General features: G+C 46.9%; 44 non-coding genes and 13 pseudogenes across 44 annotated transcripts; all 57 read right to left on the bottom strand.

The window, feature by feature from the left end:
* Positions 1-345: 345 nt before the first annotated feature.
* Positions 346-454, bottom strand: LOC138543292 (5S ribosomal RNA; annotated as a pseudogene).
* Positions 455-559: 105 nt separating this feature from the next.
* Positions 560-678, bottom strand: LOC138547163 (5S ribosomal RNA). The gene has a single exon (XR_011291011.1). It is a non-coding gene; the product is annotated as a 5S ribosomal RNA (ribosomal RNA).
* Positions 679-784: 106 nt separating this feature from the next.
* Positions 785-903, bottom strand: LOC138539426 (5S ribosomal RNA). Its single transcript, XR_011287493.1, has one exon. It is a non-coding gene; the product is annotated as a 5S ribosomal RNA (ribosomal RNA).
* A 106-nt stretch (positions 904-1,009) lies between these two features.
* Positions 1,010-1,128, bottom strand: LOC138540461 (5S ribosomal RNA). The gene has a single exon (XR_011288508.1). It is a non-coding gene; the product is annotated as a 5S ribosomal RNA (ribosomal RNA).
* A 463-nt stretch (positions 1,129-1,591) lies between these two features.
* LOC138545970 (5S ribosomal RNA) lies at positions 1,592-1,700 on the bottom strand (annotated as a pseudogene).
* A 106-nt stretch (positions 1,701-1,806) lies between these two features.
* On the bottom strand, positions 1,807-1,925 carry LOC138541249 (5S ribosomal RNA). The gene has a single exon (XR_011289260.1). It is a non-coding gene; the product is annotated as a 5S ribosomal RNA (ribosomal RNA).
* Positions 1,926-2,031: 106 nt separating this feature from the next.
* LOC138549778 (5S ribosomal RNA) lies at positions 2,032-2,150 on the bottom strand. The gene has a single exon (XR_011293550.1). It is a non-coding gene; the product is annotated as a 5S ribosomal RNA (ribosomal RNA).
* Positions 2,151-2,256: 106 nt separating this feature from the next.
* On the bottom strand, positions 2,257-2,375 carry LOC138548731 (5S ribosomal RNA). The gene has a single exon (XR_011292525.1). It is a non-coding gene; the product is annotated as a 5S ribosomal RNA (ribosomal RNA).
* A 463-nt stretch (positions 2,376-2,838) lies between these two features.
* On the bottom strand, positions 2,839-2,947 carry LOC138545969 (5S ribosomal RNA; annotated as a pseudogene).
* A 106-nt stretch (positions 2,948-3,053) lies between these two features.
* On the bottom strand, positions 3,054-3,172 carry LOC138541248 (5S ribosomal RNA). The gene has a single exon (XR_011289259.1). It is a non-coding gene; the product is annotated as a 5S ribosomal RNA (ribosomal RNA).
* A 106-nt stretch (positions 3,173-3,278) lies between these two features.
* On the bottom strand, positions 3,279-3,397 carry LOC138549777 (5S ribosomal RNA). The gene has a single exon (XR_011293549.1). It is a non-coding gene; the product is annotated as a 5S ribosomal RNA (ribosomal RNA).
* A 106-nt stretch (positions 3,398-3,503) lies between these two features.
* LOC138538253 (5S ribosomal RNA) lies at positions 3,504-3,622 on the bottom strand. The gene has a single exon (XR_011286360.1). It is a non-coding gene; the product is annotated as a 5S ribosomal RNA (ribosomal RNA).
* Positions 3,623-4,086: 464 nt separating this feature from the next.
* On the bottom strand, positions 4,087-4,195 carry LOC138544960 (5S ribosomal RNA; annotated as a pseudogene).
* Positions 4,196-4,300: 105 nt separating this feature from the next.
* On the bottom strand, positions 4,301-4,419 carry LOC138537692 (5S ribosomal RNA). The gene has a single exon (XR_011285820.1). It is a non-coding gene; the product is annotated as a 5S ribosomal RNA (ribosomal RNA).
* Positions 4,420-4,525: 106 nt separating this feature from the next.
* LOC138551013 (5S ribosomal RNA) lies at positions 4,526-4,644 on the bottom strand. The gene has a single exon (XR_011294752.1). It is a non-coding gene; the product is annotated as a 5S ribosomal RNA (ribosomal RNA).
* A 106-nt stretch (positions 4,645-4,750) lies between these two features.
* Positions 4,751-4,869, bottom strand: LOC138548730 (5S ribosomal RNA). Its single transcript, XR_011292524.1, has one exon. It is a non-coding gene; the product is annotated as a 5S ribosomal RNA (ribosomal RNA).
* Positions 4,870-5,332: 463 nt separating this feature from the next.
* LOC138545968 (5S ribosomal RNA) lies at positions 5,333-5,441 on the bottom strand (annotated as a pseudogene).
* A 106-nt stretch (positions 5,442-5,547) lies between these two features.
* LOC138547525 (5S ribosomal RNA) lies at positions 5,548-5,666 on the bottom strand. The gene has a single exon (XR_011291362.1). It is a non-coding gene; the product is annotated as a 5S ribosomal RNA (ribosomal RNA).
* A 106-nt stretch (positions 5,667-5,772) lies between these two features.
* On the bottom strand, positions 5,773-5,891 carry LOC138549776 (5S ribosomal RNA). Its single transcript, XR_011293548.1, has one exon. It is a non-coding gene; the product is annotated as a 5S ribosomal RNA (ribosomal RNA).
* Positions 5,892-5,997: 106 nt separating this feature from the next.
* On the bottom strand, positions 5,998-6,116 carry LOC138539489 (5S ribosomal RNA). Its single transcript, XR_011287555.1, has one exon. It is a non-coding gene; the product is annotated as a 5S ribosomal RNA (ribosomal RNA).
* Positions 6,117-6,222: 106 nt separating this feature from the next.
* On the bottom strand, positions 6,223-6,341 carry LOC138542063 (5S ribosomal RNA). The gene has a single exon (XR_011290053.1). It is a non-coding gene; the product is annotated as a 5S ribosomal RNA (ribosomal RNA).
* Positions 6,342-6,804: 463 nt separating this feature from the next.
* LOC138544959 (5S ribosomal RNA) lies at positions 6,805-6,913 on the bottom strand (annotated as a pseudogene).
* A 106-nt stretch (positions 6,914-7,019) lies between these two features.
* Positions 7,020-7,138, bottom strand: LOC138537730 (5S ribosomal RNA). Its single transcript, XR_011285857.1, has one exon. It is a non-coding gene; the product is annotated as a 5S ribosomal RNA (ribosomal RNA).
* Positions 7,139-7,244: 106 nt separating this feature from the next.
* LOC138541029 (5S ribosomal RNA) lies at positions 7,245-7,363 on the bottom strand. Its single transcript, XR_011289048.1, has one exon. It is a non-coding gene; the product is annotated as a 5S ribosomal RNA (ribosomal RNA).
* Positions 7,364-7,469: 106 nt separating this feature from the next.
* Positions 7,470-7,588, bottom strand: LOC138549775 (5S ribosomal RNA). The gene has a single exon (XR_011293547.1). It is a non-coding gene; the product is annotated as a 5S ribosomal RNA (ribosomal RNA).
* Positions 7,589-7,694: 106 nt separating this feature from the next.
* Positions 7,695-7,813, bottom strand: LOC138539488 (5S ribosomal RNA). The gene has a single exon (XR_011287554.1). It is a non-coding gene; the product is annotated as a 5S ribosomal RNA (ribosomal RNA).
* A 106-nt stretch (positions 7,814-7,919) lies between these two features.
* On the bottom strand, positions 7,920-8,038 carry LOC138542167 (5S ribosomal RNA). Its single transcript, XR_011290154.1, has one exon. It is a non-coding gene; the product is annotated as a 5S ribosomal RNA (ribosomal RNA).
* Positions 8,039-8,502: 464 nt separating this feature from the next.
* LOC138545413 (5S ribosomal RNA) lies at positions 8,503-8,611 on the bottom strand (annotated as a pseudogene).
* A 105-nt stretch (positions 8,612-8,716) lies between these two features.
* On the bottom strand, positions 8,717-8,835 carry LOC138547152 (5S ribosomal RNA). The gene has a single exon (XR_011291000.1). It is a non-coding gene; the product is annotated as a 5S ribosomal RNA (ribosomal RNA).
* A 106-nt stretch (positions 8,836-8,941) lies between these two features.
* LOC138539414 (5S ribosomal RNA) lies at positions 8,942-9,060 on the bottom strand. The gene has a single exon (XR_011287481.1). It is a non-coding gene; the product is annotated as a 5S ribosomal RNA (ribosomal RNA).
* A 106-nt stretch (positions 9,061-9,166) lies between these two features.
* LOC138548729 (5S ribosomal RNA) lies at positions 9,167-9,285 on the bottom strand. Its single transcript, XR_011292522.1, has one exon. It is a non-coding gene; the product is annotated as a 5S ribosomal RNA (ribosomal RNA).
* Positions 9,286-9,748: 463 nt separating this feature from the next.
* LOC138545966 (5S ribosomal RNA) lies at positions 9,749-9,857 on the bottom strand (annotated as a pseudogene).
* A 106-nt stretch (positions 9,858-9,963) lies between these two features.
* On the bottom strand, positions 9,964-10,082 carry LOC138542511 (5S ribosomal RNA). The gene has a single exon (XR_011290491.1). It is a non-coding gene; the product is annotated as a 5S ribosomal RNA (ribosomal RNA).
* Positions 10,083-10,188: 106 nt separating this feature from the next.
* LOC138551221 (5S ribosomal RNA) lies at positions 10,189-10,307 on the bottom strand. Its single transcript, XR_011294950.1, has one exon. It is a non-coding gene; the product is annotated as a 5S ribosomal RNA (ribosomal RNA).
* A 106-nt stretch (positions 10,308-10,413) lies between these two features.
* On the bottom strand, positions 10,414-10,532 carry LOC138539487 (5S ribosomal RNA). Its single transcript, XR_011287553.1, has one exon. It is a non-coding gene; the product is annotated as a 5S ribosomal RNA (ribosomal RNA).
* A 106-nt stretch (positions 10,533-10,638) lies between these two features.
* On the bottom strand, positions 10,639-10,757 carry LOC138538252 (5S ribosomal RNA). Its single transcript, XR_011286359.1, has one exon. It is a non-coding gene; the product is annotated as a 5S ribosomal RNA (ribosomal RNA).
* Positions 10,758-11,220: 463 nt separating this feature from the next.
* LOC138544958 (5S ribosomal RNA) lies at positions 11,221-11,329 on the bottom strand (annotated as a pseudogene).
* Positions 11,330-11,435: 106 nt separating this feature from the next.
* On the bottom strand, positions 11,436-11,554 carry LOC138537729 (5S ribosomal RNA). Its single transcript, XR_011285856.1, has one exon. It is a non-coding gene; the product is annotated as a 5S ribosomal RNA (ribosomal RNA).
* A 106-nt stretch (positions 11,555-11,660) lies between these two features.
* On the bottom strand, positions 11,661-11,779 carry LOC138541028 (5S ribosomal RNA). Its single transcript, XR_011289047.1, has one exon. It is a non-coding gene; the product is annotated as a 5S ribosomal RNA (ribosomal RNA).
* A 106-nt stretch (positions 11,780-11,885) lies between these two features.
* On the bottom strand, positions 11,886-12,004 carry LOC138549774 (5S ribosomal RNA). The gene has a single exon (XR_011293546.1). It is a non-coding gene; the product is annotated as a 5S ribosomal RNA (ribosomal RNA).
* A 106-nt stretch (positions 12,005-12,110) lies between these two features.
* On the bottom strand, positions 12,111-12,229 carry LOC138539486 (5S ribosomal RNA). Its single transcript, XR_011287552.1, has one exon. It is a non-coding gene; the product is annotated as a 5S ribosomal RNA (ribosomal RNA).
* A 106-nt stretch (positions 12,230-12,335) lies between these two features.
* Positions 12,336-12,454, bottom strand: LOC138542166 (5S ribosomal RNA). The gene has a single exon (XR_011290153.1). It is a non-coding gene; the product is annotated as a 5S ribosomal RNA (ribosomal RNA).
* Positions 12,455-12,918: 464 nt separating this feature from the next.
* On the bottom strand, positions 12,919-13,027 carry LOC138543290 (5S ribosomal RNA; annotated as a pseudogene).
* Positions 13,028-13,132: 105 nt separating this feature from the next.
* LOC138547042 (5S ribosomal RNA) lies at positions 13,133-13,251 on the bottom strand. The gene has a single exon (XR_011290984.1). It is a non-coding gene; the product is annotated as a 5S ribosomal RNA (ribosomal RNA).
* Positions 13,252-13,357: 106 nt separating this feature from the next.
* LOC138539402 (5S ribosomal RNA) lies at positions 13,358-13,476 on the bottom strand. Its single transcript, XR_011287470.1, has one exon. It is a non-coding gene; the product is annotated as a 5S ribosomal RNA (ribosomal RNA).
* A 106-nt stretch (positions 13,477-13,582) lies between these two features.
* LOC138550936 (5S ribosomal RNA) lies at positions 13,583-13,701 on the bottom strand. The gene has a single exon (XR_011294677.1). It is a non-coding gene; the product is annotated as a 5S ribosomal RNA (ribosomal RNA).
* Positions 13,702-14,164: 463 nt separating this feature from the next.
* LOC138545965 (5S ribosomal RNA) lies at positions 14,165-14,273 on the bottom strand (annotated as a pseudogene).
* A 106-nt stretch (positions 14,274-14,379) lies between these two features.
* On the bottom strand, positions 14,380-14,498 carry LOC138541247 (5S ribosomal RNA). The gene has a single exon (XR_011289258.1). It is a non-coding gene; the product is annotated as a 5S ribosomal RNA (ribosomal RNA).
* A 106-nt stretch (positions 14,499-14,604) lies between these two features.
* LOC138549773 (5S ribosomal RNA) lies at positions 14,605-14,723 on the bottom strand. The gene has a single exon (XR_011293545.1). It is a non-coding gene; the product is annotated as a 5S ribosomal RNA (ribosomal RNA).
* Positions 14,724-14,829: 106 nt separating this feature from the next.
* On the bottom strand, positions 14,830-14,948 carry LOC138539485 (5S ribosomal RNA). Its single transcript, XR_011287551.1, has one exon. It is a non-coding gene; the product is annotated as a 5S ribosomal RNA (ribosomal RNA).
* A 106-nt stretch (positions 14,949-15,054) lies between these two features.
* Positions 15,055-15,173, bottom strand: LOC138538251 (5S ribosomal RNA). Its single transcript, XR_011286358.1, has one exon. It is a non-coding gene; the product is annotated as a 5S ribosomal RNA (ribosomal RNA).
* A 464-nt stretch (positions 15,174-15,637) lies between these two features.
* LOC138543288 (5S ribosomal RNA) lies at positions 15,638-15,746 on the bottom strand (annotated as a pseudogene).
* Positions 15,747-15,851: 105 nt separating this feature from the next.
* LOC138537159 (5S ribosomal RNA) lies at positions 15,852-15,970 on the bottom strand. The gene has a single exon (XR_011285304.1). It is a non-coding gene; the product is annotated as a 5S ribosomal RNA (ribosomal RNA).
* Positions 15,971-16,076: 106 nt separating this feature from the next.
* On the bottom strand, positions 16,077-16,195 carry LOC138551100 (5S ribosomal RNA). Its single transcript, XR_011294834.1, has one exon. It is a non-coding gene; the product is annotated as a 5S ribosomal RNA (ribosomal RNA).
* A 106-nt stretch (positions 16,196-16,301) lies between these two features.
* On the bottom strand, positions 16,302-16,420 carry LOC138548728 (5S ribosomal RNA). Its single transcript, XR_011292521.1, has one exon. It is a non-coding gene; the product is annotated as a 5S ribosomal RNA (ribosomal RNA).
* A 463-nt stretch (positions 16,421-16,883) lies between these two features.
* On the bottom strand, positions 16,884-16,992 carry LOC138545964 (5S ribosomal RNA; annotated as a pseudogene).
* A 106-nt stretch (positions 16,993-17,098) lies between these two features.
* LOC138540692 (5S ribosomal RNA) lies at positions 17,099-17,217 on the bottom strand. Its single transcript, XR_011288730.1, has one exon. It is a non-coding gene; the product is annotated as a 5S ribosomal RNA (ribosomal RNA).
* Between the last annotated feature and the right edge of the window lie 283 nt (positions 17,218-17,500).

Here is a 17,500-nt window from a genome sequence, read left to right as displayed (position 1 = left end):
AAGACTGGTGGGCCCATTCAGGACTCCTATGTCTGGTAGGATAACTTTAATTCATCCATCCTGTGTCTGTTGCAGGGAGGTGGAGAGAACAATCAACACAATAATGGTTTTCTTTCATGCCTCTTGAAGGACTCAATATTCTCTGTACTGCATTACATGTGAAAGTTGATTTATTACCCATGAACACACTACCTGTATGCTAATTCTATGTAAAAAGGTAGCTCCAGCCCTCATGATGTTGTCCAACATTTCCGCTATAAAACGGGATACAATTATTTTGGAAACATACCAAATTTGAAAAATAATTGAGAAGTTGCGCAATTACTAATCATGGAGCACAAAAAAAGCCTACAGCACCTGGTATTCCCAGGCAGTCTCCCATCCAGGTACTAACTAGGCCCGACCCTGCTTAGCTTCCGAGATCGGGCGCATTCAGTGTGGTGTGGCCGTAGGCTCTGGGCCTAGTGAGTTTGTACTTTTAAGCATCTAGTCGGCTAGACCTTGCAGTTTTGAAAGGCAATTGTGAAATGGCTCACTTCCTGAACTTGGAGCACAAAAAAGCCTACAGCACCTGGTATTCCCAGGTGGTCTCCCATCCAGGTACTAACTAGGCCCGACACTGCTTAGCTTCCGAGATCAGACGAGATCGGGCGCATTCAGTGTGGTGTGGCCGTAGGCTCTGGGCCTAGTGAGTTTTGTACTTTTAAGCATCTAGTCGGCTAGACCTTGCAGTTTTGAAAGGCAATTGAGAAATGGCTCACTTCCTGAACTTGGAGTACAAAAAAGCCTACAGCACCTGGTATTCCCAGGCGGTCTCCCATCCAGGTACTAACTAGGCCCGACACTGCTTAGCTTCTGAGATCAGACGAGATCAGGCGCATTCAGTGTGGTGTGGCCGTAGGCTCTGGGCCTAGTGAGTGTTGTACTTTTAAGCATCTAGTCGGCTAGACCTTGCAGTTTTAAAAGGCAATTGAGAAAGGGCTCACTTCCTGAACTTGGAGCACAAAAAAGCCTACAGCACCTGGTATTCCCAGGCGGTCTCCCATCCAGGTACTAACTAGGCCTGACACTGCTTAACTTCCGAGATCAGACAAGATCGGGTGCATTCAGTGTGGTGTGGCCGTAGGCTCTAGGAATGCTAAGAATATTACTCTTATGCATTTGCATTTAGTAAGCTAAGCCATGCAGCCACTTGCAACATGATACCACGCTCATCGCTCGATCAGGCTCGATCAGGCGAGATATATAAGACTGGTGGGCCCATTCAGGACTCCTATGTCTGGTAGGATAACTTTAATTCATCCATCCTGTGTCTGTTGCAGGGAGGTGGAGAGAACAATCAACACAATAATGGTTTTCTTTCATGCCTCTTGAAGGACTCAATATTCTCTGTACTGCATTACATGTGAAAGTCGATTTATTACCCATGAACACACTACCTGTATGCTAATTCTATGTAAAAAGGTAGCTATAGCCCTCATGATGTTGTCCAACATTTCCGCTATAAAACGGGATACAATTATTTTGGAAACATACCAAATTTGAAAAATAATTGAGAAGTTGCGCAATTACTAATCATGGAGCACAAAAAAGCCTACAGCACCTGGTATTCCCAGGCAGTCTCCCATCCAGGTACTAACTAGGCCTGACCCTGCTTAGCTTCCGAGATCGGGCACATTCAGTGTGGTGTGGCCGTAGGCTCTGGGCCTAGTGAGTTTTGTACTTTTAAGCATCTAGTCGGCTAGACCTTGCAGTTTTGAAAGGCAATTGTGAAATGGCTCACTTCCTGAACTTGGAGCACAAAAAAGCCTACAGCACCTGGTATTCCCAGGTGGTCTCCCATCCAGGTACTAACTAGGCCGGACACTGCTTAGCTTCCGAGATCAGACGAGATCGGGCGCAATCAGTGTGGTGTGGCCGTAGGCTCTGGGCCTAGTGAGTTTTGTACTTTTAAGCATCTAGTCAGCTAGACCTTGCAGTTTTGAAAGGCAATTGAGAAATGGCTCACTTCCTGAACTTGGAGCACAAAAAAGCCTACAGCACCTGGTATTCCCAGGCGGTCTCCCATCCAGGTACTAACGAGGCCCGACACTGCTTAGCTTCCGAGATCAGACGAGATCGGGCGCATTCAGTGTGGTGTGGCCGTAGGCTCTGGGCCTAGTGAGTTTTGTACTTTTAAGCATCTAGTAGGCTAGACCTTGCAGTTTTAAAAGGCAATTGAGAAAGGGCTCACTTCCTGAACTTGGAGCACAAAAAAGCCTACAGCACCTGGTATTCCCAGGCGGTCTCCCATCCAGGTACTAACTAGGCCTGACACTGCTTAACTTCCGAGATCAGACGAGATCGGGTGCATTCAGTGTGGTGTGGCCGTAGGCTCTAGGAATGCTAAGAATATTACTCTTATGCATTTGCATTTAGTAAGCTAAGCCATGCAGCCACTTGCAACATGATACCACGCTCATCGCTCGATCAGGCTCGATCAGGCGAGATATATAAGACTGGTGGGCCCATTCAGGACTCCTATGTCTGGTAGGATAACTTTAATTCATCCATCCTGTGTCTGTTGCAGGGAGGTGGAGAGAACAATCAACACAATAATGGTTTTCTTTCATGCCTCTTGAAGGACTCAATATTCTCTGTACTGCATTACATGTGAAAGTCGATTTATTACCCATGAACACACTACCTGTATGCTAATTCTATGTAAAAAGGTAGCTATAGCCCTCATGATGTTGTCCAACATTTCCGCTATAAAACGGGATACAATTATTTTGGAAACATACCAAATTTGAAAAATAATTGAGAAGTTGCGCAATTACTAATCATGGAGCACAAAAAAGCCTACAGCACCTGGTATTCCCAGGCAGTCTCCCATCCAGGTACTAACTAGGCCTGACCCTGCTTAGCTTCCGAGATCGGGCACATTCAGTGTGGTGTGGCCGTAGGCTCTGGGCCTAGTGAGTTTTGTACTTTTAAGCATCTAGTCGGCTAGACCTTGCAGTTTTGAAAGGCAATTGTGAAATGGCTCACTTCCTGAACTTGGAGCACAAAAAAGCCTACAGCACCTGGTATTCCCAGGTGGTCTCCCATCCAGGTACTAACTAGGCCGGACACTGCTTAGCTTCCGAGATCAGACGAGATCGGGCGCAATCAGTGTGGTGTGGCCGTAGGCTCTGGGCCTAGTGAGTTTTGTACTTTTAAGCATCTAGTCAGCTAGACCTTGCAGTTTTGAAAGGCAATTGAGAAATGGCTCACTTCCTGAACTTGGAGCACAAAAAAGCCTACAGCACCTGGTATTCCCAGGCGGTCTCCCATCCAGGTACTAACGAGGCCCGACACTGCTTAGCTTCCGAGATCAGACGAGATCGGGCGCATTCAGTGTGGTGTGGCCGTAGGCTCTGGGCCTAGTGAGTTTTGTACTTTTAAGCATCTAGTAGGCTAGACCTTGCAGTTTTAAAAGGCAATTGAGAAAGGGCTCACTTCCTGAACTTGGAGCACAAAAAAGCCTACAGCACCTGGTATTCCCAGGCGGTCTCCCATCCAGGTACTAACTAGGCCTGACACTGCTTAACTTCCGAGATCAGTCGAGATCGGGTGCATTCAGTGTGGTGTGGCCGTAGGCTCTAGGAATGCTAAGAATATTACTCTTATGCATTTGCATTTAGTAAGCTAAGCCATGCAGCCACTTGCAACATGATACCAGGCTCATCGCTCGATCAGGCTCGATCAGGCGAGATATATAAGACTGGTGGGCCCATTCAGGACTCCTATGTCTGGTAGGATAACTTTAATTCATCCATCCTGTGTCTGTTGCAGGGAGGTGGAGAGAACAATCAACACAATAATGGTTTTCTTTCATGCCTCTTGAAGGACTCAATATTCTCTGTACTGCATTACATGTGAAAGTTGATTTATTACCCATGAACACACTACCTGTATGCTAATTCTATGTAAAAAGGTAGCTCCAGCCCTCATGATGTTGTCCAACATTTCCGCTATAAAACGGGATACAATTATTTTGGAAACATACCAAATTTGAAAAATAATTGAGAAGTTGCGCAATTACTAATCATGGAGCACAAAAAAAGCCTACAGCACCTGGTATTCCCAGGCAGTCTCCCATCCAGGTACTAACTAGGCCTGACCCTGCTTAGCTTCCGAGATCGGGCGCATTCAGTGTGGTGTGGCCGTAGGCTCCGGGCCTAGTGAGTTTGTACTTTTAAGCATCTAGTCGGCTAGACCTTGCAGTTTTGAAAGGCAATTGTGAAATGGCTCACTTCCTGAACTTGGAGCACAAAAAAGCCTACAGCACCTGGTATTCCCAGGTGGTCTCCCATCCAGGTACTAACTAGGCCCGACACTGCTTAGCTTCTGAGATCAGACGAGATCAGGCGCATTCAGTGTGGTGTGGCCGTAGGCTCTGGGCCTAGTGAGTTTTGTACTTTTAAGCATCTATTCGGCTAGACCTTGCAGTTTTGAAAGGCAATTGAGAAATGGCTCACTTCCTGAACTTGGAGTACAAAAAAGCCTACAGCACCTGGTATTCCCCGGCGGTCTCCCATCCAGGTACTAACTAGGCCCGACACTGCTTAGCTTCTGAGATCAGACGAGATCAGGCGCATTCAGTGTGGTGTGGCCGTAGGCTCTGGGCCTAGTGAGTGTTGTACTTTTAAGCATCTAGTCGGCTAGACCTTGCAGTTTTAAAAGGCAATTGAGAAAGGGCTCACTTCCTGAACTTGGAGCACAAAAAAGCCTACAGCACCTGGTATTCCCAGGCGGTCTCCCATCCAGGTACTAACTAGGCCTGACACTGCTTAACTTCCGAGATCAGACGAGATCGGGTGCATTCAGTGTGGTGTGGCCGTAGGCTCTAGGAATGCTAAGAATATTACTCTTATGCATTTGCATTTAGTAAGCTAAGCCATGCAGCCACTTGCAACATGATACCACGCTCATCGCTCGATCAGGCTCGATCAGGCGAGATATATAAGACTGGTGGGCCCATTCAGGACTCCTATGTCTGGTAGGATAACTTTAATTCATCCATCCTGTGTCTGTTGCAGGGAGGTGGAGAGAACAATCAACACAATAATGGTTTTCTTTCATGCCTCTTGAAGGACTCAATATTCTCTGTACTGCATTACATGTGAAAGTCGATTTATTACCCATGAACACACTACCTGTATGCTAATTCTATGTAAAAAGGTAGCTCCAGCCCTCATGATGTTGTCCAACATTTCCGCTATAAAACGGGATACAATTATTTTGGAAACATACCAAATTTGAAAAATAATTGAGAAGTTGCGCAATTACTAATCATGGAGCACAAAAAAGCCTACAGCACCTGGTATTCCCAGGCAGTCTCCCATCCAGGTACTAACTAGGCCTGACCCTGCTTAGCTTCCGAGATCGGGCACATTCAGTGTGGTGTGGCCGTAGGCTCTGGGCCTAGTGAGTTTTGTACTTTTAAGCATCTAGTCGGCTAGACCTTGCAGTTTTGAAAGGCAATTGTGAAATGGCTCACTTCCTGAACTTGGAGCACAAAAAAGCCTACAGCACCTGGTATTCCCAGGTGGTCTCCCATCCAGGTACTAACTAGGCCCGACACTGCTTAGCTTCCGAGATCAGACGAGATCGGGCGCAATCAGTGTGGTGTGGCCGTAGGCTCTGGGCCTAGTGAGTTTTGTACTTTTAAGCATCTAGTCAGCTAGACCTTGCAGTTTTGAAAGGCAATTGAGAAATGGCTCACTTCCTGAACTTGGAGCACAAAAAAGCCTACAGCACCTGGTATTCCCAGGCGGTCTCCCATCCAGGTACTAACGAGGCCCGACACTGCTTAGCTTCCGAGATCAGACGAGATCGGGCGCATTCAGTGTGGTGTGGCCGTAGGCTCTGGTTCTTGTGAGTTTTGTACTTTTAAGCATCTAGTCGGCTAGACCTTGCAGTTTTGAAAGGCAATTGAGAAATGGCTCACTTCCTGAACTTGGAGTACAAAAAAGCCTACAGCACCTGGTATTCCCAGGCGGTCTTCCATCCAGGTACTAACTAGGCCCGACACTGCTTAGCTTCTGAGATCAGACGAGATCAGGCACATTCAGTGTGGTGTGGCCGTAGGCTCTGGGCCTAGTGAGTTTTGTACTTTTAAGCATCTAGTCGGCTAGACCTTGCAGTTTTAAAAGGCAATTGAGAAAGGGCTCACTTCCTGAACTTGGAGCACAAAAAAGCCTACAGCACCTGGTATTCCCAGGCGGTCTCCCATCCAGGTACTAACTAGGCCTGACACTGCTTAACTTCCGAGATCAGTCAAGATCGGGTGCATTCAGTGTGGTGTGGCCGTAGGCTCTAGGAATGCTAAGAATATTACTCTTATGCATTTGCATTTAGTAAGCTAAGCCATGCAGCCACTTGCAACATGATACCACGCTCATCGCTCGATCAGGCTCGATCAGGCGAGATATATAAGACTGGTGGGCCCATTCAGGACTCCTATGTCTGGTAGGATAACTTTAATTCATCCATCCTGTGTCTGTTGCAGGGAGGTGGAGAGAACAATCAACACAATAATGGTTTTCTTTCATGCCTCTTGAAGGACTCAATATTCTCTGTACTGCATTACATGTGAAAGTCGATTTATTACCCATGAACACACTACCTGTATGCTAATTCTATGTAAAAAGGTAGCTCCAGCCCTCATGATGTTGTCCAACATTTCCGCTATAAAACGGGATACAATTATTTTGGAAACATACCAAATTTGAAAAATAATTGAGAAGTTGCGCAATTACTAATCATGGAGCACAAAAAAGCCTACAGCACCTGGTATTCCCAGGCAGTCTCCCATCCAGGTACTAACTAGGCCTGACCCTGCTTAGCTTCCGAGATCGGGCGCATTCAGTGTGGTGTGGCCGTAGGCTCTGGGCCTAGTGAGTTTTTTACTTTTAAGCATCTAGTCGGCTAGACCTTGCAGTTTTGAAAGGCAATTGTGAAATGGCTCACTTCCTGAACTTGGAGCACAAAAAAGCCTACAGCACCTGGTATTCCCAGGTGGTCTCCCATCCAGGTACTAACTAGGCCCGACACTGCTTAGCTTCCGAGATCAGACAAGATCGGGCGCAATCAGTGTGGTGTGGCCGTAGGCTCTGGGCCTAGTGAGTTTTGTACTTTTAAGCATCTAGTCAGCTAGACCTTGCAGTTTTGAAAGGCAATTGAGAAATGGCTCACTTCCTGAACTTGGAGCACAAAAAAGCCTACAGCACCTGGTATTCCCAGGCGGTCTCCCATCCAGGTACTAACGAGGCCCGACACTGCTTAGCTTCCGAGATCAGACGAGATCAGGCGCAATCAGTGTGGTGTGGCCGTAGGCTCTGGGCCTAGTGAGTTTTGTACTTTTAAGCATCTAGTCAGCTAGACCTTGCAATTTTGAAAGGCAATTGAGAAATGGCTCACTTCCTGAACTTGGAGCACAAAAAAGCCTACAGCACCTGGTATTCCCAGGCGGTCTCCCATCCAGGTACTAACGAGGCCCGACACTGCTTAGCTTCCGAGATCAGACGAGATCGGGCGCATTCAGTGTGGTGTGGCCGTAGGCTCTGGTTCTTGTGAGTTTTGTACTTTTAAGCATCTAGTCGGCTAGACCTTGCAGTTTTGAAAGGCAATTGAGAAATGGCTCACTTCCTGAACTTGGAGTACAAAAAAGCCTACAGCACCTGGTATTCCCAGGCGGTCTTCCATCCAGGTACTAACTAGGCCCGACACTGCTTAGCTTCTGAGATCAGACGAGATCAGGCACATTCAGTGTGGTGTGGCCGTAGGCTCTGGGCCTAGTGAGTTTTGTACTTTTAAGCATCTAGTCGGCTAGACCTTGCAGTTTTAAAAGGCAATTGAGAAAGGGCTCACTTCCTGAACTTGGAGCACAAAAAAGCCTACAGCACCTGGTATTCCCAGGCGGTCTCCCATCCAGGTACTAACTAGGCCTGACACTGCTTAACTTCTGAGATCAGTCGAGATCGGGTGCATTCAGTGTGGTGTGGCCGTAGGCTCTAGGAATGCTAAGAATATTACTCTTATGCATTTGCATTTAGTAAGCTAAGCCATGCAGCCACTTGCAACATGATACCACGCTCATCGCTCGATCAGGCTCGATCAGGCGAGATATATAAGACTGGTGGGCCCATTCAGGACTCCTATGTCTGGTAGGATAACTTTAATTCATCCATCCTGTGTCTGTTGCAGGGAGGTGGAGAGAACAATCAACACAATAATGGTTTTCTTTCATGCCTCTTGAAGGACTCAATATTCTCTGTACTGCATTACATGTGAAAGTTGATTTATTACCCATGAACACACTACCTGTATGCTAATTCTATGTAAAAAGGTAGCTCCAGCCCTCATGATGTTGTCCAACATTTCCGCTATAAAACGGGATACAATTATTTTGGAAACATACCAAATTTGAAAAATAATTGAGAAGTTGCGCAATTACTAATCATGGAGCACAAAAAAAGCCTACAGCACCTGGTATTCCCAGGCAGTCTCCCATCCAGGTACTAACTAGGCCCGACCCTGCTTAGCTTCTGAGATCGGGCGCATTCAGTGTGGTGTGGCCGTAGGCTCTGGGCCTAGTGAGTTTGTACTTTTAAGCATCTAGTCGGCTAGACCTTGCAGTTTTGAAAGGCAATTGTGAAATGGCTCACTTCCTGAACTTGGAGCACAAAAAAGCCTACAGCACCTGGTATTCCCAGGTGGTCTCCCATCCAGGTACTAACTAGGCCCGACACTGCTTAGCTTCCGAGATCAGACGAGATCGGGCGCATTCAGTGTGGTGTGGCCGTAGGCTCTGGGCCTAGTGAGTTTTGTACTTTTAAGCATCTAGTCGGCTAGACCTTGCAGTTTTGAAAGGCAATTGAGAAATGGCTCACTTCCTGAACTTGGAGTACAAAAAAGCCTACAGCACCTGGTATTCCCAGGCGGTCTCCCATCCAGGTACTAACTAGGCCCGACACTGCTTAGCTTCTGAGATCAGACGAGATCAGGCGCATTCAGTGTGGTGTGGCCGTAGGCTCTGGGCCTAGTGAGTGTTGTACTTTTAAGCATCTAGTCGGCTAGACCTTGCAGTTTTAAAAGGCAATTGAGAAAGGGCTCACTTCCTGAACTTGGAGCACAAAAAAGCCTACAGCACCTGGTATTCCCAGGCGGTCTCCCATCCAGGTACTAACTAGGCCTGACACTGCTTAACTTCCGAGATCAGACGAGATCGGGTGCATTCAGTGTGGTGTGGCCGTAGGCTCTAGGAATGCTAAGAATATTACTCTTATGCATTTGCATTTAGTAAGCTAAGCCATGCAGCCACTTGCAACATGATACCACGCTCATCGCTCGATCAGGCTCGATCAGGCGAGATATATAAGACTGGTGGGCCCATTCAGGACTCCTATGTCTGGTAGGATAACTTTAATTCATCCATCCTGTGTCTGTTGCAGGGAGGTGGAGAGAACAATCAACACAATAATGGTTTTCTTTCATGCCTCTTGAAGGACTCAATATTCTCTGTACTGCATTACATGTGAAAGTCGATTTATTACCCATGAACACACTACCTGTATGCTAATTCTATGTAAAAAGGTAGCTCCAGCCCTCATGATGTTGTCCAACATTTCCGCTATAAAACGGGATACAATTATTTTGGAAACATACCAAATTTGAAAAATAATTGAGAAGTTGCGCAATTACTAATCATGGAGCACAAAAAAGCCTACAGCACCTGGTATTCCCAGGCAGTCTCCCATCCAGGTACTAACTAGGCCTGACCCTGCTTAGCTTCCGAGATCGGGCACATTCAGTGTGGTGTGGCCGTAGGCTCTGGGCCTAGTGAGTTTTGTACTTTTAAGCATCTAGTCGGCTAGACCTTGCAGTTTTGAAAGGCAATTGTGAAATGGCTCACTTCCTGAACTTGGAGCACAAAAAAGCCTACAGCACCTGGTATTCCCAGGTGGTCTCCCATCCAGGTACTAACTAGGCTGGACACTGCTTAGCTTCCGAGATCAGACGAGATCGGGCGCAATCAGTGTGGTGTGGCCGTAGGCTCTGGGCCTAGTGAGTTTTGTACTTTTAAGCATCTAGTCAGCTAGACCTTGCAGTTTTGAAAGGCAATTGAGAAATGGCTCACTTCCTGAACTTGGAGCACAAAAAAGCCTACAGCACCTGGTATTCCCAGGCGGTCTCCCATCCAGGTACTAACGAGGCCCGACACTGCTTAGCTTCCGAGATCAAACGAGATCGGGCGCATTCAGTGTGGTGTGGCCGTAGGCTCTGGTTCTTGTGAGTTTTGTACTTTTAAGCATCTAGTCGGCTAGACCTTGCAGTTTTGAAAGGCAATTGAGAAATGGCTCACTTCCTGAACTTGGAGTACAAAAAAGCCTACAGCACCTGGTATTCCCAGGCGGTCTTCCATCCAGGTACTAACTAGGCCCGACACTGCTTAGCTTCTGAGATCAGACGAGATCAGGCACATTCAGTGTGGTGTGGCCGTAGGCTCTGGGCCTAGTGAGTTTTGTACTTTTAAGCATCTAGTCGGCTAGACCTTGCAGTTTTAAAAGGCAATTGAGAAAGGGCTCACTTCCTGAACTTGGAGCACAAAAAAGCCTACAGCACCTGGTATTCCCAGGCGGTCTCCCATCCAGGTACTAACTAGGCCTGACACTGCTTAACTTCCGAGATCAGTCGAGATCGGGTGCATTCAGTGTGGTGTGGCCGTAGGCTCTAGGAATGCTAAGAATATTACTCTTATGCATTTGCATTTAGTAAGCTAAGCCATGCAGCCACTTGCAACATGATACCACGCTCATCGCTCGATCAGGCTCGATCAGGCGAGATATATAAGACTGGTGGGCCCATTCAGGACTCCTATGTCTGGTAGGATAACTTTAATTCATCCATCCTGTGTCTGTTGCAGGGAGGTGGAGAGAACAATCAACACAATAATGGTTTTCTTTCATGCCTCTTGAAGGACTCAATATTCTCTGTACTGCATTACATGTGAAAGTCGATTTATTACCCATGAACACACTACCTGTATGCTAATTCTATGTAAAAAGGTAGCTCCAGCCCTCATGATGTTGTCCAACATTTCCGCTATAAAACGGGATACAATTATTTTGGAAACATACCAAATTTGAAAAATAATTGAGAAGTTGCGCAATTACTAATCATGGAGCACAAAAAAGCCTACAGCACCTGGTATTCCCAGGCAGTCTCCCATCCAGGTACTAACTAGGCCTGACCCTGCTTAGCTTCCGAGATCGGGCGCATTCAGTGTGGTGTGGCCGTAGGCTCTGGGCCTAGTGAGTTTTTTACTTTTAAGCATCTAGTCGGCTAGACCTTGCAGTTTTGAAAGGCAATTGTGAAATGGCTCACTTCCTGAACTTGGAGCACAAAAAAGCCTACAGCACCTGGTATTCCCAGGTGGTCTCCCATCCAGGTACTAACTAGGCCCGACACTGCTTAGCTTCCGAGATCAGACAAGATCGGGCGCAATCAGTGTGGTGTGGCCGTAGGCTCTGGGCCTAGTGAGTTTTGTACTTTTAAGCATCTAGTCAGCTAGACCTTGCAGTTTTGAAAGGCAATTGAGAAATGGCTCACTTCCTGAACTTGGAGCACAAAAAAGCCTACAGCACCTGGTATTCCCAGGCGGTCTCCCATCCAGGTACTAACGAGGCCCGACACTGCTTAGCTTCCGAGATCAGACGAGATCAGGCGCAATCAGTGTGGTGTGGCCGTAGGCTCTGGGCCTAGTGAGTTTTGTACTTTTAAGCATCTAGTCAGCTAGACCTTGCAATTTTGAAAGGCAATTGAGAAATGGCTCACTTCCTGAACTTGGAGCACAAAAAAGCCTACAGCACCTGGTATTCCCAGGCGGTCTCCCATCCAGGTACTAACGAGGCCCGACACTGCTTAGCTTCCGAGATCAGACGAGATCGGGCGCATTCAGTGTGGTGTGGCCGTAGGCTCTGGTTCTTGTGAGTTTTGTACTTTTAAGCATCTAGTCGGCTAGACCTTGCAGTTTTGAAAGGCAATTGAGAAATGGCTCACTTCCTGAACTTGGAGTACAAAAAAGCCTACAGCACCTGGTATTCCCAGGCGGTCTTCCATCCAGGTACTAACTAGGCCCGACACTGCTTAGCTTCTGAGATCAGACGAGATCAGGCACATTCAGTGTGGTGTGGCCGTAGGCTCTGGGCCTAGTGAGTTTTGTACTTTTAAGCATCTAGTCGGCTAGACCTTGCAGTTTTAAAAGGCAATTGAGAAAGGGCTCACTTCCTGAACTTGGAGCACAAAAAAGCCTACAGCACCTGGTATTCCCAGGCGGTCTCCCATCCAGGTACTAACTAGGCCTGACACTGCTTAACTTCTGAGATCAGTCGAGATCGGGTGCATTCAGTGTGGTGTGGCCGTAGGCTCTAGGAATGCTAAGAATATTACTCTTATGCATTTGCATTTAGTAAGCTAAGCCATGCAGCCACTTGCAACATGATACCACGCTCATCGCTCGATCAGGCTCGATCAGGCGAGATATATAAGACTGGTGGGCCCATTCAGGACTCCTATGTCTGGTAGGATAACTTTAATTCATCCATCCTGTGTCTGTTGCAGGGAGGTGGAGAGAACAATCAACACAATAATGGTTTTCTTTCATGCCTCTTGAAGGACTCAATATTCTCTGTACTGCATTACATGTGAAAGTTGATTTATTACCCATGAACACACTACCTGTATGCTAATTCTATGTAAAAAGGTAGCTCCAGCCCTCATGATGTTGTCCAACATTTCCGCTATAAAACGGGATACAATTATTTTGGAAACATACCAAATTTGAAAAATAATTGAGAAGTTGCGCAATTACTAATCATGGAGCACAAAAAAAGCCTACAGCACCTGGTATTCCCAGGCAGTCTCCCATCCAGGTACTAACTAGGCCCGACCCTGCTTAGCTTCCGAGATCGGGCGCATTCAGTGTGGTGTGGCCGTAGGCTCTGGGCCTAGTGAGTTTGTACTTTTAAGCATCTAGTCGGCTAGACCTTGCAGTTTTGAAAGGCAATTGTGAAATGGCTCACTTCCTGAACTTGGAGCACAAAAAAGCCTACAGCACCTGGTATTCCCAGGTGGTCTCCCATCCAGGTACTAACTAGGCCCGACACTGCTTAGCTTCCGAGATCAGACGAGATCGGGCGCATTCAGTGTGGTGTGGCCGTAGGCTCTGGGCCTAGTGAGTTTTGTACTTTTAAGCATCTAGTCGGCTAGACCTTGCAGTTTTGAAAGGCAATTGAGAAATGGCTCACTTCCTGAACTTGGAGTACAAAAAAGCCTACAGCACCTGGTATTCCCAGGCGGTCTCCCATCCAGGTACTAACTAGGCCCGACACTGCTTAGCTTCTGAGATCAGACGAGATCAGGCGCATTCAGTGTGGTGTGGCCGTAGGCTCTGGGCCTAGTGAGTGTTGTACTTTTAAGCATCTAGTCGGCTAGACCTTGCAGTTTTAAAAGGCAATTGAGAAAGGGCTCACTTCCTGAACTTGGAGCACAAAAAAGCCTACAGCACCTGGTATTCCCAGGCGGTCTCCCATCCAGGTACTAACTAGGCCTGACACTGCTTAACTTCCGAGATCAGACGAGATCGGGTGCATTCAGTGTGGTGTGGCCATAGGCTCTAGGAATGCTAAGAATATTACTCTTATGCATTTGCATTTAGTAAGCTAAGCCATGCAGCCACTTGCAACATGATACCACGCTCATCGCTCGATCAGGCTCGATCAGGCGAGATATATAAGACTGGTGGGCCCATTCAGGACTCCTATGTCTGGTAGGATAACTTTAATTCATCCATCCTGTGTCTGTTGCAGGGAGGTGGAGAGAACAATCAACACAATAATGGTTTTCTTTCATGCCTCTTGAAGGACTCAATATTCTCTGTACTGCATTACATGTGAAAGTCGATTTATTACCCATGAACACACTACCTGTATGCTAATTCTATGTAAAAAGGTAGCTCCAGCCCTCATGATGTTGTCCAACATTTCCGCTATAAAACGGGATACAATTATTTTGGAAACATACCAAATTTGAAAAATAATTGAGAAGTTGCGCAATTACTAATCATGGAGCACAAAAAAGCCTACAGCACCTGGTATTCCCAGGCAGTCTCCCATCCAGGTACTAACTAGGCCTGACCCTGCTTAGCTTCCGAGATCGGGCACATTCAGTGTGGTGTGGCCGTAGGCTCTGGGCCTAGTGAGTTTTGTACTTTTAAGCATCTAGTCGGCTAGACCTTGCAGTTTTGAAAGGCAATTGTGAAATGGCTCACTTCCTGAACTTGGAGCACAAAAAAGCCTACAGCACCTGGTATTCCCAGGTGGTCTCCCATCCAGGTACTAACTAGGCCGGACACTGCTTAGCTTCCGAGATCAGACGAGATCGGGCGCAATCAGTGTGGTGTGGCCGTAGGCTCTGGGCCTAGTGAGTTTTGTACTTTTAAGCATCTAGTCAGCTAGACCTTGCAGTTTTGAAAGGCAATTGAGAAATGGCTCACTTCCTGAACTTGGAGCACAAAAAAGCCTACAGCACCTGGTATTCCCAGGCGGTCTCCCATCCAGGTACTAACGAGGCCCGACACTGCTTAGCTTCCGAGATCAGACGAGATCGGGCGCATTCAGTGTGGTGTGGCCGTAGGCTCTGGTTCTTGTGAGTTTTGTACTTTTAAGCATCTAGTCGGCTAGACCTTGCAGTTTTGAAAGGCAATTGAGAAATGGCTCACTTCCTGAACTTGGAGTACAAAAAAGCCTACAGCACCTGGTATTCCCAGGCGGTCTTCCATCCAGGTACTAACTAGGCCCGACACTGCTTAGCTTCTGAGATCAGACGAGATCAGGCACATTCAGTGTGGTGTGGCCGTAGGCTCTGGGCCTAGTGAGTTTTGTACTTTTAAGCATCTAGTCGGCTAGACCTTGCAGTTTTAAAAGGCAATTGAGAAAGGGCTCACTTCCTGAACTTGGAGCACAAAAAAGCCTACAGCACCTGGTATTCCCAGGCGGTCTCCCATCCAGGTACTAACTAGGCCTGACACTGCTTAACTTCCGAGATCAGTCGAGATCGGGTGCATTCAGTGTGGTGTGGCCGTAGGCTCTAGGAATGCTAAGAATATTACTCTTATGCATTTGCATTTAGTAAGCTAAGCCATGCAGCCACGTGCAACATGATACCACGCTCATCGCTCGATCAGGCTCGATCAGGCGAGATATATAAGACTGGTGGGCCCATTCAGGACTCCTATGTCTGGTAGGATAACTTTAATTCATCCATCCTGTGTCTGTTGCAGGGAGGTGGAGAGAACAATCAACACAATAATGGTTTTCTTTCATGCCTCTTGAAGGACTCAATATTCTCTGTACTGCATTACATGTGAAAGTTGATTTATTACCCATGAACACACTACCTGTATGCTAATTCTATGTAAAAAGGTAGCTCCAGCCCTCATGATGTTGTCCAACATTTCCGCTATAAAACGGGATACAATTATTTTGGAAACATACCAAATTTGAAAAATAATTGAGAAGTTGCGCAATTACTAATCATGGAGCACAAAAAAAGCCTACAGCACCTGGTATTCCCAGGCAGTCTCCCATCCAGGTACTAACTAGGCCCGACCCTGCTTAGCTTCCGAGATCGGGCGCATTCAGTGTGGTGTGGCCGTAGGCTCTGGGCCTAGTGAGTTTGTACTTTTAAGCATCTAGTCGGCTAGACCTTGCAGTTTTGAAAGGCAATTGTGAAATGGCTCACTTCCTGAACTTGGAGCACAAAAAAGCCTACAGCACCTGGTATTCCCAGGTGGTCTCCCATCCAGGTACTAACTAGGCCCGACACTGCTTAGCTTCTGAGATCAGACGAGATCGGGCGCATTCAGTGTGGTGTGGCCGTAGGCTCTGGGCCTAGTGAGTTTTGTACTTTTAAGCATCTAGTCGGCTAGACCTTGCAGTTTTGAAAGGCAATTGAGAAATGGCTCACTTCCTGAACTTGGAGTACAAAAAAGCCTACAGCACCTGGTATTCCCAGGCAGTCTCCCATCCAGGTACTAACTAGGCCCGACACTGCTTAGCTTCTGAGATCAGACGAGATCAGGCGCATTCAGTGTGGTGTGGCCGTAGGCTCTGGGCCTAGTGAGTGTTGTACTTTTAAGCATCTAGTCGGCTAGACCTTGCAGTTTTAAAAGGCAATTGAGAAAGGGCTCACTTCCTGAACTTGGAGCACAAAAAAGCCTACAGCACCTGGTATTCCCAGGCGGTCTCCCATCCAGGTACTAACTAGGCCTGACACTGCTTAACTTCCGAGATCAGACGAGATCGGGTGCATTCAGTGTGGTGTGGCCGTAGGCTCTAGGAATGCTAAGAATATTACTCTTATGCATTTGCATTTAGTAAGCTAAGCCATGCAGCCACTTGCAACATGATACCACGCTCATCGCTCGATCAGGCTCGATCAGGCGAGATATATAAGACTGGTGGGCCCATTCAGGACTCCTATGTCTGGTAGGATAACTTTAATTCATCCATCCTGTGTCTGTTGCAGGGAGGTGGAGAGAACAATCAACACAATAATGGTTTTCTTTCATGCCTCTTGAAGGACTCAATATTCTCTGTACTGCATTACATGTGAAAGTCGATTTATTACCCATGAACACACTACCTGTATGCTAATTCTATGTAAAAAGGTAGCTCCAGCCCTCATGATGTTGTCCAACATTTCCGCTATAAAACGGGATACAATTATTTTGGAAACATACCAAATTTGAAAAATAATTGAGAAGTTGCGCAATTACTAATCATGGAGCACAAAAAAGCCTACAGCACCTGGTATTCCCAGGCAGTCTCCCATCCAGGTACTAACTAGGCCTGACCCTGCTTAGCTTCCGAGATCGGGCACATTCAGTGTGGTGTGGCCGTAGGCTCTGGGCCTAGTGAGTTTTGTACTTTTAAGCATCTAGTCGGCTAGACCTTGCAGTTTTAAAAGGCAATTGAGAAAGGGCTCACTTCCTGAACTTGGAGCACAAAAAAGCCTACAGCACCTGGTATTCCCATGCGGTCTCCCATCCAGGTACTAACTAGGCCTGACACTGCTTAACTTCCGAGATCAGTCGAGATCGGGTGCATTCAGTGTGGTGTGGCCGTAGGCTCTAGGAATGCTAAGAATATTACTCTTATGCATTTGCATTTAGTAAGCTAAGCCATGCAGCCACTTGCAACATGATACCACGCTCATCGCTCGATCAGGCTCGATCAGGCGAGATATATAAGACTGGTGGGCCCATTCAGGACTCCTATGTCTGGTAGGATAACTTTAATTCATCCATCCTGTGTCTGTTGCAGGGAGGTGGAGAGAACAATCAACACAATAATGGTTTTCTTTCATGCCTCTTGAAGGACTCAATATTCTCTGTACTGCATTACATGTGAAA

The sequence above is a fragment of the Ambystoma mexicanum genome, unplaced genomic scaffold (genome assembly GCF_040938575.1).
Source record: "Ambystoma mexicanum isolate Mex_15411 unplaced genomic scaffold, UKY_AmexF1_1 Mex_scaf10, whole genome shotgun sequence".
NCBI lineage: Eukaryota > Metazoa > Chordata > Amphibia > Caudata > Ambystomatidae > Ambystoma > Ambystoma mexicanum.
Note: the sequence above shows the minus strand (reverse complement) of the source record. Positions and strands in the feature narration are given on the sequence as shown.